Here is a 16,573-nt window from a genome sequence, read left to right as displayed (position 1 = left end):
GTCTGTTAAACTCAGCAAGTTTCTGATGGTGCACACAAACAAAAATGCTTAAAACATGATGCTACCAGCTGCTTGGACATTCAGTTCTCAAATCCTAGAAAATCCACAGATTTTCTGTGCCCCCACCTGCAGATCCTCGTCTGCTGTCTGTTCTCAAAGGCTGTGCTGTTAGCCTCAGAACAGCTAGGGCTGCCTCTTTCTGAGGACTGAGGAGATAGTTGCTGTGCGCTACAGGAGTGGTATCCCTGGTCACCACCAATCAGTTGGGGCTGTAACGTCAGCCCTGCTTAGGAAGCTGTAGCTGCCTTTTAGAATATTCTTCCCCTAAGCTAATGGGCACCGACCTTGCGCATGGGTTTCTGTATCTGTTTTGAAACTGTCAACAGGCAGACATTCTCTGCCCTCCACCCCCCTTCAGCTTCTCCTACTTCTCAGTCAACCAGGAGTATCTGTTGTGCATTGAGTACCATCAGGAATGTCTCGTTTTGGTTGTTGTTAGCTAGTCTGGCAGGATGTACGAGGCATTTCACCCATCCTTTTCCTAATCAAAGACACGTGATGCTCCAGATAGGTGCTATTGATCTCTATTGACTTCTTTACCACAGCTGTCATCTCCGTGAACTTCCATCTCTCCCCTCACTGGACAGCATAAACATGTTTATCTGTCCCACTGGGCAGCCCATTGACATCTGGCCATGCTTCAAGCTTGTTTTGGCTTGCTCTGCTCACGCCATAGCTGTCACATTCATCTTGCCAAGTCTCCTCTGATCTCTGTAGGCTCCTGTCTCCCACCCACATGTGTTAAGTGCATGTCCATCCCATCCACAGCAGACCACCCCCATTGCCTTTCTCTTCTACCATATTTTTTCCTAGTCTTCAGGACCAGCCTTTGGCCGGAGACATCCCCAGCCTGAAGCACGCAGACACATTCTCAGCAGTGCTCTTCAAGACAAGGGAGAAGGGCTAGCAATGAGATCCCTTAAATAGAGAATAGGCTGAATACTCTGACTTTGACTATCTGATCTAGCATCAATTCTGCCATTTTTTTTTTTATTTCTTTTTTCTTCAAAAGGTTTTGAACAACTTTGGCCAGCTAGAGTGACTTTCAAAAGCACGTAGGGCAATAAAGAATGCAAAGCCAATGTTGTCCAGCCACAAATTAATGGAACAATCGAGAAACAGTCCTTAGTCTATTCTGTATCTCTCTCGGTATTATCAGAGATCTGTCTTTAACAGCATAACTTTTGAATGCTGCATCTGATCAGTTCCCAGATTTCTAGGGACGTTTTTAGGCATCAAAGAGCAGAGCCATACCAATTTGGAGGAGGACCAGGAAAAGAAGAAGCACATGCAGCCGCTGATATGCTGTTAGTGAAGCCTTCACTACAAAGCCTGCATTTCCCTACAGCGGCATGTACAACTTCTGATGAATGGAGAAGCTTTAAATAATGTATGTAAAGGCAATTTTCATGGCAGAATAAGGATAACAAGCATTTTTAAAGCTGGCACCACTCCTCTGACTTCAAAACAAAGCCAGGCCTATTGGATTAGATGGCCTCCCCCAGTTCCTTTCATTTGGGAGGCTGTTGTTCTTCAGACATTTCTTCCAGCACTTCCAGCAAGTTGCCAGCACTTGCCATTTGTTCCTGCCCTCGAGGTGTCCCTGTGGCTGTCCCACTGTAGCTCTCAGTGATGCTAGGATGCTAGGCAGTGCAGTGAATGGAGGAGCTGATCTGAACTTAAAATAACTGTTTGTAGGGCTAGAGGAAAAAAAAAAAAAAAACTGTCAACTCTGCTGCCCAGAGAAATGCCTGTGGGATACTGTTCTGTAGTCAATGGCTTTCCTCAGATTAGTGCATATTTCCTGCCATGCCTGTCTTAACCCAGTGCACAGGGCAAAGCTGGTGTGCCTAATCCAAGCGTTTCTGTCACTGGCATTACCCACTTTGTCCCTGCCTCACTCTGCACCCCCAGCTCATTTCAGCCTCTCAAACAGACCATCAGGAAGGGGGTTTTACTTTCCACCGGGAGTAGTCCTTCCACCTGGCTGGGGAGGCTACACAAACACCCATGCCAATCCAACATGAGAAGGGGTAACTAGCCCCAGGCAAGTAGCACAGGGACCTGGAGCCTGTGTGTAGCCACAGCCCTGTTCTCTGGGTCGGCAGGGATGGACAGGAGAGTGAAGGATGCTCATCCACATTTTCTCAGGGAAGGAATGCACGGGAGTGCAAGTTACACAAACCTAGGGGAGTCAGCAGGGAATTGCAGGAACATCTGGGCAACGTTTGCTGCTGCCTGTAGAACTGCATCTTGTGTTTTAGCCAAAATATGCACAGTTGGTTTTCTGGTTTGAGTCTTTCCTCTCTGTTTTGATACAAAATCTTACTCTGAGGAATAAAACAAGCTTGCTAGAAATAAAAACGTGATTATTAAACTGGACAGGCTTTGACAGCACATTTACAAAATCCTCCACGTTGTGCTTTGTTTGTTGCTGCCTATGCTGAGCACACCTCAACCCTAGTTCCTAGGATGAACATTATGTGTTTAATTTACAATCTGATTAAGAGCTCCTCTGTTCTTTTGTTAGCGTATTGCCACCCAGGCCTTGCTGTCTCCTCTTACCTCGTCTCCCTTCAGTCCCAGACCAGCAGAGGCTGATGGAATATACATAATGGCCTGGGGAAGCCTTGATCAAGAGCAGATTCAGGGTGATCCTCTGAAAAGATGCCCGGAGCATGTTTGAAAACTTCAAAGAGTTTCGCATCTTGTCCTGAAAAGCCACAACAGGCTGTTTACAGAAAGCAGAAACTCTTTACAGAAAGAAGACACAGAATCAGAAAAGTTCTGTAAACTATGACCCTACAAAGAGGATTTCACCAGTCCAACCATATGCTAGTCCGCATCTGAAGAAAACAAATGTACTCGAGCATCACTCGATGCTTTCTTTGTTGGAGTACTCTTTTTCTTTTCTTCAGTAGTTTAAAGACAAGATCAAGTAGTCACTGGCCCCTGTGGGAACTGGGGAAGTACAAGTACAGTTTTGTCCTTACTTCCTCCGTTAGATCAGACATGGGGAAGAATAATCCATGAATTTCACACAGCTTTTACTTCCATCCCCATGCTGAGTGCCTCCCTAGGGCATTGCTCTGAGAAGAGCTCCTTGCAGCTCAGGCTGACAGCGGATACTTCCTCAGCTGGGGTCAGGGCCCAGGAACTGGTGACCTGAGTGCTGCAGGAGCCTGCCACTGAAATGACAGAGGAGGGGAAAAAGAGTATGGGCAAATGGAGTGGGAAGAAAAAAATAATTAGCTAGTTTTAGCTCTGCAGGCTTCTGATGTGTCTGCTGGGTGGTCTGAAGAAGGCTGTGCTCAGCCCAGCCTAGCAGGGATTGCTGCTGCTGGCTAGTACCCAGACCAGAGCTTGATGAGACGTCCAGTCCCTTGCTCACAGCCTCAGGCCCAAGTCCCAGCTAAATGTGAATCTCTTACTCTGCCGTGCACCTCATGTGGCTGTGGGGGATTTGCCCCGGCTATGCTGGGGCTGAGGCAGGTATTTCCTGGCATTTTGAGGAGGCGCCTCGCTGCTGCTCTCCCCTCTGGTGTGAACAGGTTTGACTCCTGCTGCCAGGTGTGAACGCCTGACAAGCTTTGACCTTTGCAGGTGGTGGTTGTGCAACACGGTGCGGCTGCCAGAGGTGTTCAGGTTAAGCAGCCATGGCCTCAACTATCTCAGGAATGCCCAGGGCTGATACTATTCCTCATTAAGTGAGAGCTGCATTTGGAAGGAGTGAATATTTTTACTGAAAGGCAGCACTAACTATATGCTGTAGAGTTAGCCCTGTCGAAACCATCTTGGGGTTTGTTTTTTGGTGGCGGTGGTGGGTTTTGTTGTTGTTTGTTTGTTTTTCTGTGGCTTGGGGTCATAGGGATGGAAGGGGTGGTTTCTGACTTAAATATCAAGGGTTGTCATCCTGAGTGGAAGAACAAATGGAAGAAAGCTGGAAGCTCTCTGAACATTGCAAAGTTCTGACCTGGGATCTGTTTTTCACGTCCCTGGAATCCTTGCTAGCTTGGATTTTCAAAACCTTAACCACTTCTAGCTTTCTGCATTCAGATCTCGGCATCATCCCCAATGGACTCTACATTATATTGCCTCCCTCTCTTATTCCCCAAGCCTGCACGCTGCTTTGCCTTCCCAAATAATGCTTTCCATGTTCCAATTAGATTAAGGGCTTGCCTGCACAGGAAAGCCGCACTACTATTAATTTGCTGTGTGCTTTAAAGGAATTATATTAAACCTGGGCAAAAGGCCATGTGGATAACCTGGTATTCCTTTGCAGGAATACAAATGGCTTATTTCAGGTTAGTTCAGGTCAATCGGGAACAGGAAGAACTCGCAAAGCAATACATTTTCCTACACCAGAACGAGGAGGGTCCAGCAGCTTCTTCTGTGGATTCTGTCCTCCAGATGGAAAGAAAGGGTAGGGCATGGTCTTGTAATCAGCAGGAGGCAGAATCTGCTGAACAGAGTAGAATACTTAAAAATATAGCTCTTTGCCAAATATATATATATATATATATAGAGAGAGAGAGAGAGAGAGAGAGAGAGAGAGTATGGGCTTGCCCAATATAGAAAGAAAAAAAAAGTATTGAATATCTGTCTACTGGCAGTAGATATTGCTCTTTGGATACTCCATGTCCTGGACTTAACTGTAGTGGTCTGCAAGCAGATTGCAAGTTTACAATTGTGTCGTCCTCTTGTAGGCAAGCTCAAAGTGACAGAAGGTGAAGATAAAATAATAGAGACTTATAGCAGTCGAAAAAAAAAAATATGGAGGTGCATCAGTAAGTCTTGGATGCTGTGCATTCTCATTTTGAACTGGTTTGAACTGGTAAGCTAGCAATTACCTAAATCCAAATAGGCACCTAGTCAGGATGGCTCCTATATTCAGCAGCATTAATATTATACTTTGAAGAAAGCACTAATGCCTCTCTGTATGGTTCCTGTAAACTTCTTTCTCTTCCAATTACAACTTCTAAACACCAAATGCAACTTTCATGTCACGTTAAGTGTCTTCTTTGAAAAACACAGCCCCTCTAGAGGGTCATGACCAAATACCAGGGTGATGGCAGCTCAAAAACGCCCATGGGATTATCAGGGCCCTGAGGGCACCACGAACCCTGACAGTACCTCGGCAGCCCCCTGAGGCTCCCCCACCTGCCCAGGTCCTCAGATCAGCCCAGGGCTGCCAGCCCCTTCCCCAGCCAGGCCACAGCAGGGCCAGGCCCTGCCCTGCCCCACCATGGGCCCAACCTCGGGGGCACAGGAGCCAAACCCAACCCTGGTTTGCATGAGAAGGGGTGAAGAAAGCCATCTTCCTAGTTCCTCACTGCTACTGTTGTATCCGAGGCCTATCCCTCGGACAGTGAAGGATTCCCAGCAACCACAAGGGAATAAAAGTGGTGCAGAGGCTCATAGTAATAAATTGAAAGGTTCAGATCGGTGTGAAGGGAGGAGTGGGGAAGCCCAGGGGTGGAGGCAGCAGGAGGAGCACTCAGGAGGGGAAGGCTGTGTCAATGACACCGGATTAGCAGGTCATCAAGACCCCAGGGCATCTGCTTGCTGTTTCACAAGACACTCAGATCTGGAGACAAAGAACAGCGATTAGTCCTGATGACTCCCCGAGCTGGGGCAGGATGGCATCACTGTCAGCTCTAAAAGGATACAAAAGGACATCCAAACCCTGTGCAAGGCCACCGATCTAAGAATTAACTCAGGAGACCTGAGGACAACTTGACAGATGGCATCCTTTGTTCTCCATCACAACAGATCCTGGACCTATCATCTGGACACATCCGGATGGATTTGGGGTTGAATACGCTGGCATAGTGGCTGGCTGGAGTTCTTGGGGGCCACACACTGATGAGCATTAAGCTGTGAATGTGGGTGAGCGAAACCTGTCCTGTTTCAGTTTTTGTTTTAAATAAAATCACTTTGTCTTCCTTAAGATCCCTTTCACCCTGCATATTTTCTACATTGTAGGTACCATGTTGCAACAGTATTTAGAGGAAAATATACAGAGGAAAAAGGAGCATTAAATAGGAGCATTCAGCTGCATAATCTTTATTTCAGTCATCTCTCTTGTGATGGCAGCAGAGAAAAAAAATAATCATAATGGTTTTTTATGTCAGGACAAAACATTTTTTTTTTTCTAGATGGGTTCTTCAAAGGCCACCATGTCCCCTTTGCTCACTTTGGCCAGCTGTGCTGCTCACGTAACTGGACTTCTGGCCCCCTCCCTGGTTAGAGGTTAGCTCAGGCTTCAGTTTGCACGTTGCACCCTTTGCAGTTAACAAATCATATCAGGCAAAGGCATTTTGAGACATCTAGTCCATCACACTGCCTTTGATATATCCAACCACTCTGGATGGATGCTCATTGAACTGGATGTCCAGAACAACCCCATTCCCAAACTGAGGGAGAGTTGCAGAAGCCAGGAACCCCTGCATCACGCCAGGACTGCAAAGCTGGGTTGCAAGCCGAGGGCTCCCAGCTCTTGTTGGACAACAGCACCTGTTGACTTCCCATCTACACAGCCCTTTGCCTAAAAGATGGCATGGTGGTGCTGTTCAGCTCAAAGAAGTGGCTGCATGGCTTGTTGCTCTGTGGCACTCTGCTTTAGACTAACTTAATTCTCCTTCTACTACAGGCTTGTCACTTTTTAGACTACTCACAGTAAACAGGAAGAGTAGGTTTTTTCCTTCCTCTTTGCAGCTTCTTTTTTATATATTTGCACACTGCTATCTTTCCTCTCCTCAGATTTTTCTTCTCGAGACTAAATTGTTCTTCATAGGTCCTCACAGTTCACGTTTTCTGAACTTCTGCCAGAGCAGAAACGACCTGGACTAGCAGGCATGGAAACTGAGACTCCTGTCTTCGCAGATTAGATGCTACAGTGTGGGCGTAGTGAGAGCTCCATACCTAACTCCTGATGTGGAACATCTCTAGAGGCAAGAAGATAAAGTATTGCTGAAGCTTACCTAAGTGGTTCAGATTTCCTCTTTAATCAATAGCCTCTAGGCTGTTTCAGCCTACTAGGATCTGTTTGTGCCAGGTGTGGTAGTGTTTCTGTGATACAGACAAAACATCCCAAGAGCAACGAGCAGTGCTAACCAACTCATTTCACACAAATTGCCAGCACTGTGGGGGCAGAGCACTCAGGTAGGGTTCCTCTAATCAGCTGAAGATGCCTATAGGGAAGGCTGTCCAGCCAAGCTAGTCACCTCACGCCACTCCTGAAGCCCCTTGGGAGAAAAAGGCACTCTGAGGTGATGAATCATCTCATCCTCAGGTAGATATCTAACCCAGATCAGATAAGACATACCTTTAAAGTGCCTATGGGGTAACAGATGTAGAGATAGACACTGCAGACATCTAAAATTAGGGGAGCTGAACCTCACCTATTAAACTGGTGACACACAGGTCAAAAGCAGCGCTTCCTGTGGTGAATTTTCAGAGCGCACCTTTTGCCTTCTTGAATTCACAGCCACCTCAAAACGGTGAGATGCAGTGACTGTTGAGAGACATAGCAGAGTCTTCCGCTGAATGGCTGAATCTTCTTGCCGATTTTCAAAATAAAAATAATAAACCCCTTCATTTTTAATAATAATCTTTTTTTTCAGAACAGAAGTAGTTGCTTTTTCACTTATGTTCTTGCCAGCATGTGGAGGAAGCACTGATGTTCACCATGGCTAAAATAATGGTATTCTGCAGAGAAGGATTTTTAGGCAGGATTCATCTGATACAGTTGAATTGCAAAGATTTATCTTGCAGAATCTTTTGAAAATGTGTGCTTCAAAATAATCTTTTTTTTTTCTTTTTTCTTTTTTTTTTTTACTACTGTAGAATCGTCTTCATTTTCTTCCCTTCATTTTTATTACTTAGTTATTGGTTTGTAAATAAGAAAAAAAAAGATTGTTGTGATAGCACAGCACATCTCCTGACTCACTTCAGTGCAAATACGTATATAACCACTTGTTTGTTTGTACTTTTACAGGTGTTGGTCCTGTGCAGATACGGAACATGGTTAAAGTTTCATAATGGAAAATCTGACAGGCAGTTAACTAATCCATGAGTCACATTTCGTAATAGCCTAAAGGTCTCTGATGTTCGACCTTCATTTGATACCCTTGCCATCAGGGAGTTATACATAACCCATCTGAAGAACATTCTTTATATAGATGACTGCATGCTGCCCTTTTATACCTGCAAGAATGAATAGGCATCGCATTTACTGAACCAGGGAAGTCTTCTGCCTGCCTTTCCACCTCTCCCTCTCCCTCTGACTCTTTGCAGGACTGCAGAGGAGCATTGCAGGAAACTCAAATGCAAACAGTGGAAGAGTGCTTAGTTTAAGTCTCCTGCAGGGCCTAGCTGAAAGGTAAGGAGGAGGGTGGGGATTTTGTTTCTGGATTCCATTTATGTTTGTTTTGAAGGAGTTCCTTATCAGCACAGCTCCAATAATGAAAGCAGTGGAGCTACCAACACTAAGAGAGCTCTGGTGTTCTTACCTGTGTGTGGCTCACTTCTGCTTAAGGCAGGCCAGACAGATACAGAATGAGACATCCTATTGTCAGATCATCCCAAATAGGAATCCAGCCTTTGCTGACAACCATGGAGCTGTGCCAGCATTAGCAATGTCAAGGTGTTTATAGGATGACTTAACATGTAGAGGATCCTTCTGGAGAACCTACCACTTTATTCCCCAGCCAAAGGGTGGAAAAGCAACACATTGCTTTGTAGGGCACCATAAGGTTGTCGCCTTTCAGGACTTCTCAAGTTGCCCAGTAAGGCAGCAAAGGATATTGACATTACGGCTATTTCCAAAGCTAAAATAAGGCAGACACATGACTTCAGTAACCACATGTGAAGCTTACGTAATATAAATCATTGTAATAAAGAAACCAAAACAAAATCCTAGTCTGCCATTAAAGCTGGAATATGTTTTCCACAAAAAGTGCTTTTAGGTTTGATTTGTCTTCTTTTTCATGGCTGTGGAATAGCAGAGCATCTCAGGAAGATTAACTCATTGCCATTGCAGGACAGAAAGTTTTGGTCTTGGTGAATGGACCCAGTATAAAACACACCAGAAAGTTATCTTATTTTTTTTTTCAAATACTCTGGCAATATCAACTTTTACTGCACTGCCAAATACTAGACAAGAGCAGCTGGGAAGACAAATGGAAAGAAGAAGGCAGAGGAAAAGAGCTGCGTCCCAAGCTTTTACTTCGTCTGTCATTTTAAGAAACGGAGCCGTTTCCAAACAACTGTTTTATAATTGTGTCTTAAGATCTCAGCAGAGACTGTGTGTGATGTACGCGTAGCTTGTGAGTTGCCTGCTGTGCACGGAGAACTGCACAGTGAGGGTCTGGCACAGTGGGAGGGGGAACACGCCCAGCCTGCCTGTAGGCACCAGCGTGGGGGTTAGTCATCCTGCTGAGTCAACAGGAGACACAAGCACCTCCAAAGGGTGCCTCTGCCCACTTGTCGTCTAAAGTTAGACAGCTAAAGTTATAATGATAGGCTCGTGCGCAATGCTCATTTATGCATGAAATTCATCTTGCATGGGTGATCTGGATCAAACTCTTTTCATCTGGAGTAAGCTCTGTGAGGGGCCGGGCAGGGGTCTGCAGCAATGTTTTACAGCTCTCCTTGCAGCCTTTCTCAAGCAAGTGCAGAAGGTGGGAAAAAGTCAAATGGAAGTCCCAGTAGGATTTGTGTTCACGCAAATCTAGTGCTAGAAACAAGACAGCAGAGTCTGAATTCTGTCAAGGAAGGTGCAAAAATGGAGCTGGGACAAGGGAAAGGATCGCACAGCAGATGTATCCACCCCTCTGTCAGCAGTTCTACCTCGTTGCCCACCTCTGCCTTTCACTTGCATAGAGACTGATATGCTGGTATTTTATTGGAGTGAATTCCCACTTACCAGAACACAGTAATTGTTCAGGCTCCTTGTTTACACAGGTCTTGCTGTACAAGTTTTGTCCTGTCAGTCACAAATTTCTAAGCATCTAGACTCTACTTCAATAAACAGGGAGAGTTAGTTGTTTTTTTTTTCCTACCTTTGCAAATTTGCAAATGACTTTACAAGAAAGTCATCAGCAACAGTTGGATAAACACAGAGTTATCTTTGTCAAACTCCAGGCAAAGTGACAGCACAGCTAGGATCAGTAAGAGACTTTTTTTTTTTTTTTTTTTTTTTTCCTGACGTGATACTGACTATGTGACTAGTGTTGAGATAAACCTGGCAGAAGCAATGTAGTCTAAATTCTAGGAGGTTGAGGTTTGGAGGGCTTTCCATCCTGTTCCGTCATCTCAGGCCACAGCCTTGTAGCATCACTTTTACTGGAAGATTTGAGATTATCATTTAGGGACCCTGCAAAAAGCAGGGCACAGCTACACAAAACCTATTGGCAAGATAGGCTTGCTGAAACAAATGTAATGTAATAAAATGCACGACAAAGTTGTATGACTCTTGTCTGGTGGCCTGAGGGAAGCCATTCCCCGTTTGGCCTGCAATACCCACTGAACTCAGCATAACTATCTCCAACAACTTATCCTGGCATAGGATCACAATAGTCATAACAAACTTAGGTTTCTAAGTGCCAAGAAGACAAAGAAACCACAGTGTACAACTGTTCCACAACATGCTGCGCTCTTGTTTTGGCTGAATATTCATCTTTTTAATTAAAAAAAAAAAAATCTTCAGAAGAGAGTTTTTATTCTGTCTGTCTTTCCTCTCCTTATTACAGTATTTGCTATAATGACATGTTAAATGACAGGGACATCATTACCTGACATTGTTCTTTCTTTTTTTGAACAGTTCCTTGCCCTGAGAATTAATAAAAGAAAATACACCTTTTCAGCTCTTTGTGTACTTCCCTTGGTTTATTTTCAGCTTTTGACAGTGCTATTCAGGATGTCAGCTGTTTCTTCCCCATTTCCTGGTTCCCTGAGCTGGTATGGAGCCTCTGATGCTACAACAAGGCAAGGTAAAATACTAAAAAAAAATAAAAATAAAAAATAAAAATAAATAAAGTATTGTGACAAAAGGACAGGCATTGCCCCAGGGATTCATAAACTGAAAGTTCTTTAAAATTCTTCTGAAAAACAGTCTAGTTGTGAGTTGACAGTGTCCTTTTAAGAATAGTTTATATTGAGAGATCCCATGACCAAGTTTTGGCTGAGCACAAGTGCTAATGACTTTTTTGAAATGAAAAACATTTCTAAAGACAAAAATAGCTAGTACTGAAATATCCCTCAGTCATTATTTACAATTTCTATGTGATCCCTTGTCTAGATTTATAATGATTACTTGCCGTGCCAGCAGAACTTAAAACTTTGTGGCTTTGTCTTTAATGCTATAATTAAAAACAGGATAATTTTCATGGGTCTAGAATAATTTGTAATTCTTGGGAGAGCTCTGTCTTTTAAGTGGCCTTACCTAAGATACAATCTTCACTGACCTAAGCATGTAGGCACATTTTTTACACTCACTGATGTCTTCATCAAGGAATCATACACCTTTAGGGTTATTTCAACCTGATACCTTGAGATAAAACTACAACTTTCTCAGTCTTTCTTAAGATTTTAAAATGTGTTCAAGTTATCTCTAAGCAAAACAGTTTATTTTTCTTTGGTCAGTATGTCTACAGATAGCTTGTCTCTTTTTGTCCTGTAACAATTAAAGACATTGCCTTTTTACAGTCCTTTCACACTGTCTTTCCTCCACCTCGGCATTTTCCATTCTGCTCTCCACCCACTTATGACACGAACTGGGGACCCTGTAGTGACTCCCCAGCATTTCCAGAGCTGGGCAGACTACAGACCAAAACTTAATGTTCCTCTTAAATATGGGATCATTCTGTAGTGTAACCCCTAAAATCTGTTCTCTTGCTTGTTCTCTGTATTTTGTTGGAAGGATGGATGTTCCTCATCATGCAACAAAAAGACCAGATGCTTTCTATGTATATATATGTATATATGTATGTATATGCTTTCACTCATACATTCATCAGGGCAGACCATGCATTTTAGCAATAGTCATTGAGGAGTAATTATAGGGGATAAGGAGAAAGTTAGCTCCTCAAACGGGAATTTCTTCGTACTGGAAGACTTTTGATGTATAAAGGTTTTTTTGTTTGTTTGTTTTGTTTGTTTGTTTTGTTTTGCTTGTTTGTTTGTTTTTGCCTGATTCTTCTATGGATAGATTTCTGCCATGCAGAAACTTTTAACTTGTTCTTAAAGGTTTTGTTTTGGGAACAGTTCTTGTAAGATACTTGACTCTTGAACCTGCTTGTGTCTAGTAGTGTTAATAACCTGGGGCAGCCAATGTTTATATAGCACTGAGCACCATGACGGCACTTAGTAAATAATGAAATAAATCACAGGCTTTGTTTTTGTTAAATACTATGTTTGCCCTCTGAGGATAGAAATCTTCTGGATCCTGCTCAACAACATCAGTCGGGCGAAACTGGATATTGTGCCAATTTTATCCTAGCTCCTTTAATGTATGGCACCAGTACAGACAGAGCATTGGCTGACAAAGAACTCATAGTCTCCCACTGGGTTTCCACGGCAAGGTTTTGGCAGCTGGGGGCTGCAGGGGTGGCCTCTGGGAGAAGAGTCCAAGAGCTGCCCCCATGTCAGACACAGTTGGTTCCAGTCAACTCTGAAGGGGACTTGCAGTTGGCCAGAGCTGATCCCACCAGCCAAGGTGGGTGTCTGTGAAAACATATTTAAGAAAGGCTAAAAAATACCGTACAGCAGCTGGGGGATAGGGGTGAGAACATGTGAGGGAACCAGCCCTGCAGCCCCCCAGGTGAGTGCAGCAGGAGGACAGGAGGTGCTCCAGGCAGGCAGCAGCAGTTCCCCTGTGGCCTGTGGAGAGGCCCCTGGTGGAGCAGGCTGTCCCCCTGCAGTCCATGGGTCCCACATGGAGCAGATCTCCACGCTGCAGCCCCCCCATGGGTGGAGGAGCCCCCGTGGAGCAGGTGGATGTGGCCTGGAGGAGGCTGCAGCCCATGGAGAGCCCCCGCAGGAGCAGGCTCCGGGCCGGAGCTGCAGCCCGTGGGCAGTTTGCTCCTGGGGGATGAAGCTTGAGGAGCTGCTGCCTGTGGGCAGCCCATGTGGGATCAGCTGGGGAAGGACGGCATCCCGTGGGAGGGACCCCATGGGGAGCAGGGGCAGGGAGGGACCCTGAGGGAACAGCGGAGACCAAGCCTCAGGGACTGACCGCAGCCACCATTCCCCCATTTCCCTGCACTGTTTGGGGAGAAGGATATAGAAAAGTCAGGAGGGAAGCTAAGCCTGAAATAAAAGGGAGTGGAGGGGAGGTGTTTCTGGTTTTTTCATTTCTCACTGCCTTACTCTGTGTTAACTTGACACAAATTAAATTAACCTTCCCCAAGTTTTCTGTTTTGCCCATGACGGTAATTGGTGAGCAATCTCAACCCATGAGCTATTCCATCACATGTTCTCCCCCATCTTGTTGAGGAGGGGGAGTGAGAGAGCCTCTTGGTGAGAATCTAGCGAACAGCCAAGATTAACCCACCACAAAAAAAAACAAAAAACAAAAAACAAAAAAAAAAAAACACTTTAATAAAAATTCAAAGTCTCTGGAGCCTTCATTAAAAATATCCACAAGAATTCTTAAATTTTATACAAGTACACAATCACGGTAGAAATGGAAAGTGGTGAATACATCCAAAGCAACAATTACAGCACACAGGAACCATTAGGGTCCAATTTCATTGCCCTGTTCCAGGCTTCTAGATGTGCTCTGAAAATACAGTTACTTTGCCTGCCGTGGAGGGGGTGCCCAAGCATGTGAAAGCCAACGCAGATTTAGTGATGTGAAGAAAACCCATGTTAGTTAACTATGTTAAAGTACCAAGCAGAGGGAAATTGGGAGGACAAGTGTTATTGCATTCTACAAAGTTGGCCTTCCAGGCCCACCTGCCGGTGCAGAAGCTGAGGGAGAGTATGTGCTGTAGAGAGAAGCCGTGGGTTTCCTTTCAGAACAGCCTGAAAGCTTCTCAGGAATCCCAGCGCTTAAAATATGCCTCAGAAAAATCATGCTGCAGTTGAATGTGCCTAGCTTGCATGTGTTTTCAATAGAAACATCAAAAATTGTTTCAAGACTGAGGCGTGTACATGTTAAACTTTGAGTATAAGCTGAAGAACACACAGAACCGTACTAAATTGGGTTCTGGTACAGCCTGACAAAATACTCAAGATGCAACCTAATTCCAAGTGCACCCATAAAAAAACAGCATCCATGCAATCTCCAGATCAAATCAAATCAAATCAAACCACCAAATCAATCTTAAATTTCTAGGTGATGTTGCTAAATTCTCAGTCTGATTCAATCACTGTTCCATCAGGAATTGGCAAAGCTGAGAAATACTTTATGACTAAAGTCAGCATATTTAAATGTCTGTGACTTTTGTACTTTTCTGTTTTGAATGTATGAGTGAGGAATAATCCCTATAAATGTGTAAACTCAATATGGTTTTATTATGGAATACTAATACTTGCAGGAATCAAAAGATTTGTAGCATATGTCCAGAACTTCATTACTGCAGACTGAGTTATGCTGAGGAGTCCTGAACTGGTCCAGAAGATAGGAAAGGACAACATTCAAAACTCCAGAAATCACTGAAAAGGGAGTTAAGGTACTACAAACTGAGGTCTCTGCAAAACCAGACTAAGATACAGAGTTGAAAGGCTCTGCCAACTCTGGAACACAAACTGAAGTCTGCTCTTCCAGAAGCAATAGCAGCCAGGGGGGAACAGGAAAGGATCAAGAAACAGCAGGGTGGGAGACAAAAGCTAAAAGACCATCAGGAGGAGAGGTGAATTTGCCACCTTAGGCATCATGAAATGAAGGCTGCATGCCCTATGAGCCTTTATAGTTCAACATAAGCTACTAGATTCAGCAGGGGGTTTCTTGGTCTGAGTTGTCGGAGGCCAAGCCAGACAATCTGGATGGTTCACAACGAGTAGCTTGAGTTTCAGCACTCCGCTGCTCGTTCTGTGGCAGCAGTTGTAGCAGTATTGAATGGTAAACGGGTGAGTGAGTAGCAGCATGCTGGCAGAGCCCTGGCTGCAGTAAGAAGAGAGGTACACGTGTATCTAGATGGTTCAGGCATGCCCTGTGTCAGCCGTGAATTCTGCAGTTTGCGTTAATCAGAGGAGCATGCGAGTTGTCTGCTTGCCATGGGGGTGGGCAGCAGCTAGGCAGCCTGCAAAAATGGTAGTTGTGGGGGCACAGAAACGAGGAGCTGAAGGTACTGTCTCGAAAGAAATCTCTACGGAGAGCATAAAGGGAGATACCATTCCACATGTCTGGGCTAGTGTGAATTCATCAGGCTCCGTGTTTGAACAGGAGCCAGGTATAGTGTACAAGTAACTCCTGTTTGCTGTGCCTGACCTAAATCCAAGTTTTGCTTTGTCAGGTTTTGTCCGACGTGTGTTCTGTTTCCCTGCTGTGTAGTAGCGCTGCTGGAGGCTGGGTGTTAGCACTGGAAACCTGATGATTCAGTCACAGAAGTATGAAGGCCATATTGCGGCAACAGGGAGGAAGCGGGGACATATAACCTTACCATATGTTTTCTGGTGGTCAGAGGTTTCAGTTCATACTGAAAGAATTCTTATTCGGAAAGTTTCAAAAGATTAAATGCAGACTCTCCTCGTATTCTAGCTGGCAGTCAAGCACCACAAGCAACCTCATTCTCTGCCAACAGTGCTTCTGGAGAAGTAATGTCTTGTCTGGTTATTTATAAATAGTAATTTTCCAGGATCGACACCTATCAGAGCCCAGCCGTTCACCTCCACTGCCTCCCATTCCTTGGCAACTGTTCCCCCAGCAAGAATGCACAGGCAGCACGAGACTTCCAGCTGCCCCTGATGCCTCTCCTCACCTTCAGTCTCACAGGTCTGGGGATCTTAGGGTGGTGAGAGAAGCATCTGCTCTTTGAGCCTCTGCCTAAAACAACAACATTGCCACAAATAAGTTTCTGATAATAAGGAGTTGGGAACTGTACCAGATAGGAAGACTGCCAGCTCCCTGACACTCACCTCTGGCTGGGGCATGAGAGGAAGTCTCCCTGACAGAGTATCTGTGTGAACATCAAATCCAGCTCACCCCTGATGGTCACAACAATGCTGAGCTGAGCAAATGCACCCTACCCACAGACAATGCCAAGGCCCTCTGCTCAGCAGCAGCAGGTCAAGTGAGCTTGCCTTCATGCTCTGAGCAGCCTCGCTCCTGCTGCTCCCTCAAAAACATAGACTCTGTTTATGAACACCAATATCCTCAAAGCAGAATTAAATTAATTCTATTGCCGGCTGACAGATGCCGAATAATAAGCCAAAAACAAATCTCGAAGGAAGGCAAATAAATGCCTACGGTATCTGGATCAATATCTCAGCATGCAGTGCTCCAGGGAGAGAAGCTGTATGAAATCTCTAAATGTTTAACCACTTGTGTGTGTTTCTGTGGGGAGAG

Source organism: Aythya ferina (assembly GCF_964211825.1).
Source record: "Aythya ferina genome assembly, chromosome: 1".
NCBI lineage: Eukaryota > Metazoa > Chordata > Aves > Anseriformes > Anatidae > Aythya > Aythya ferina.
This window is presented reverse-complemented; position numbering follows the sequence as displayed.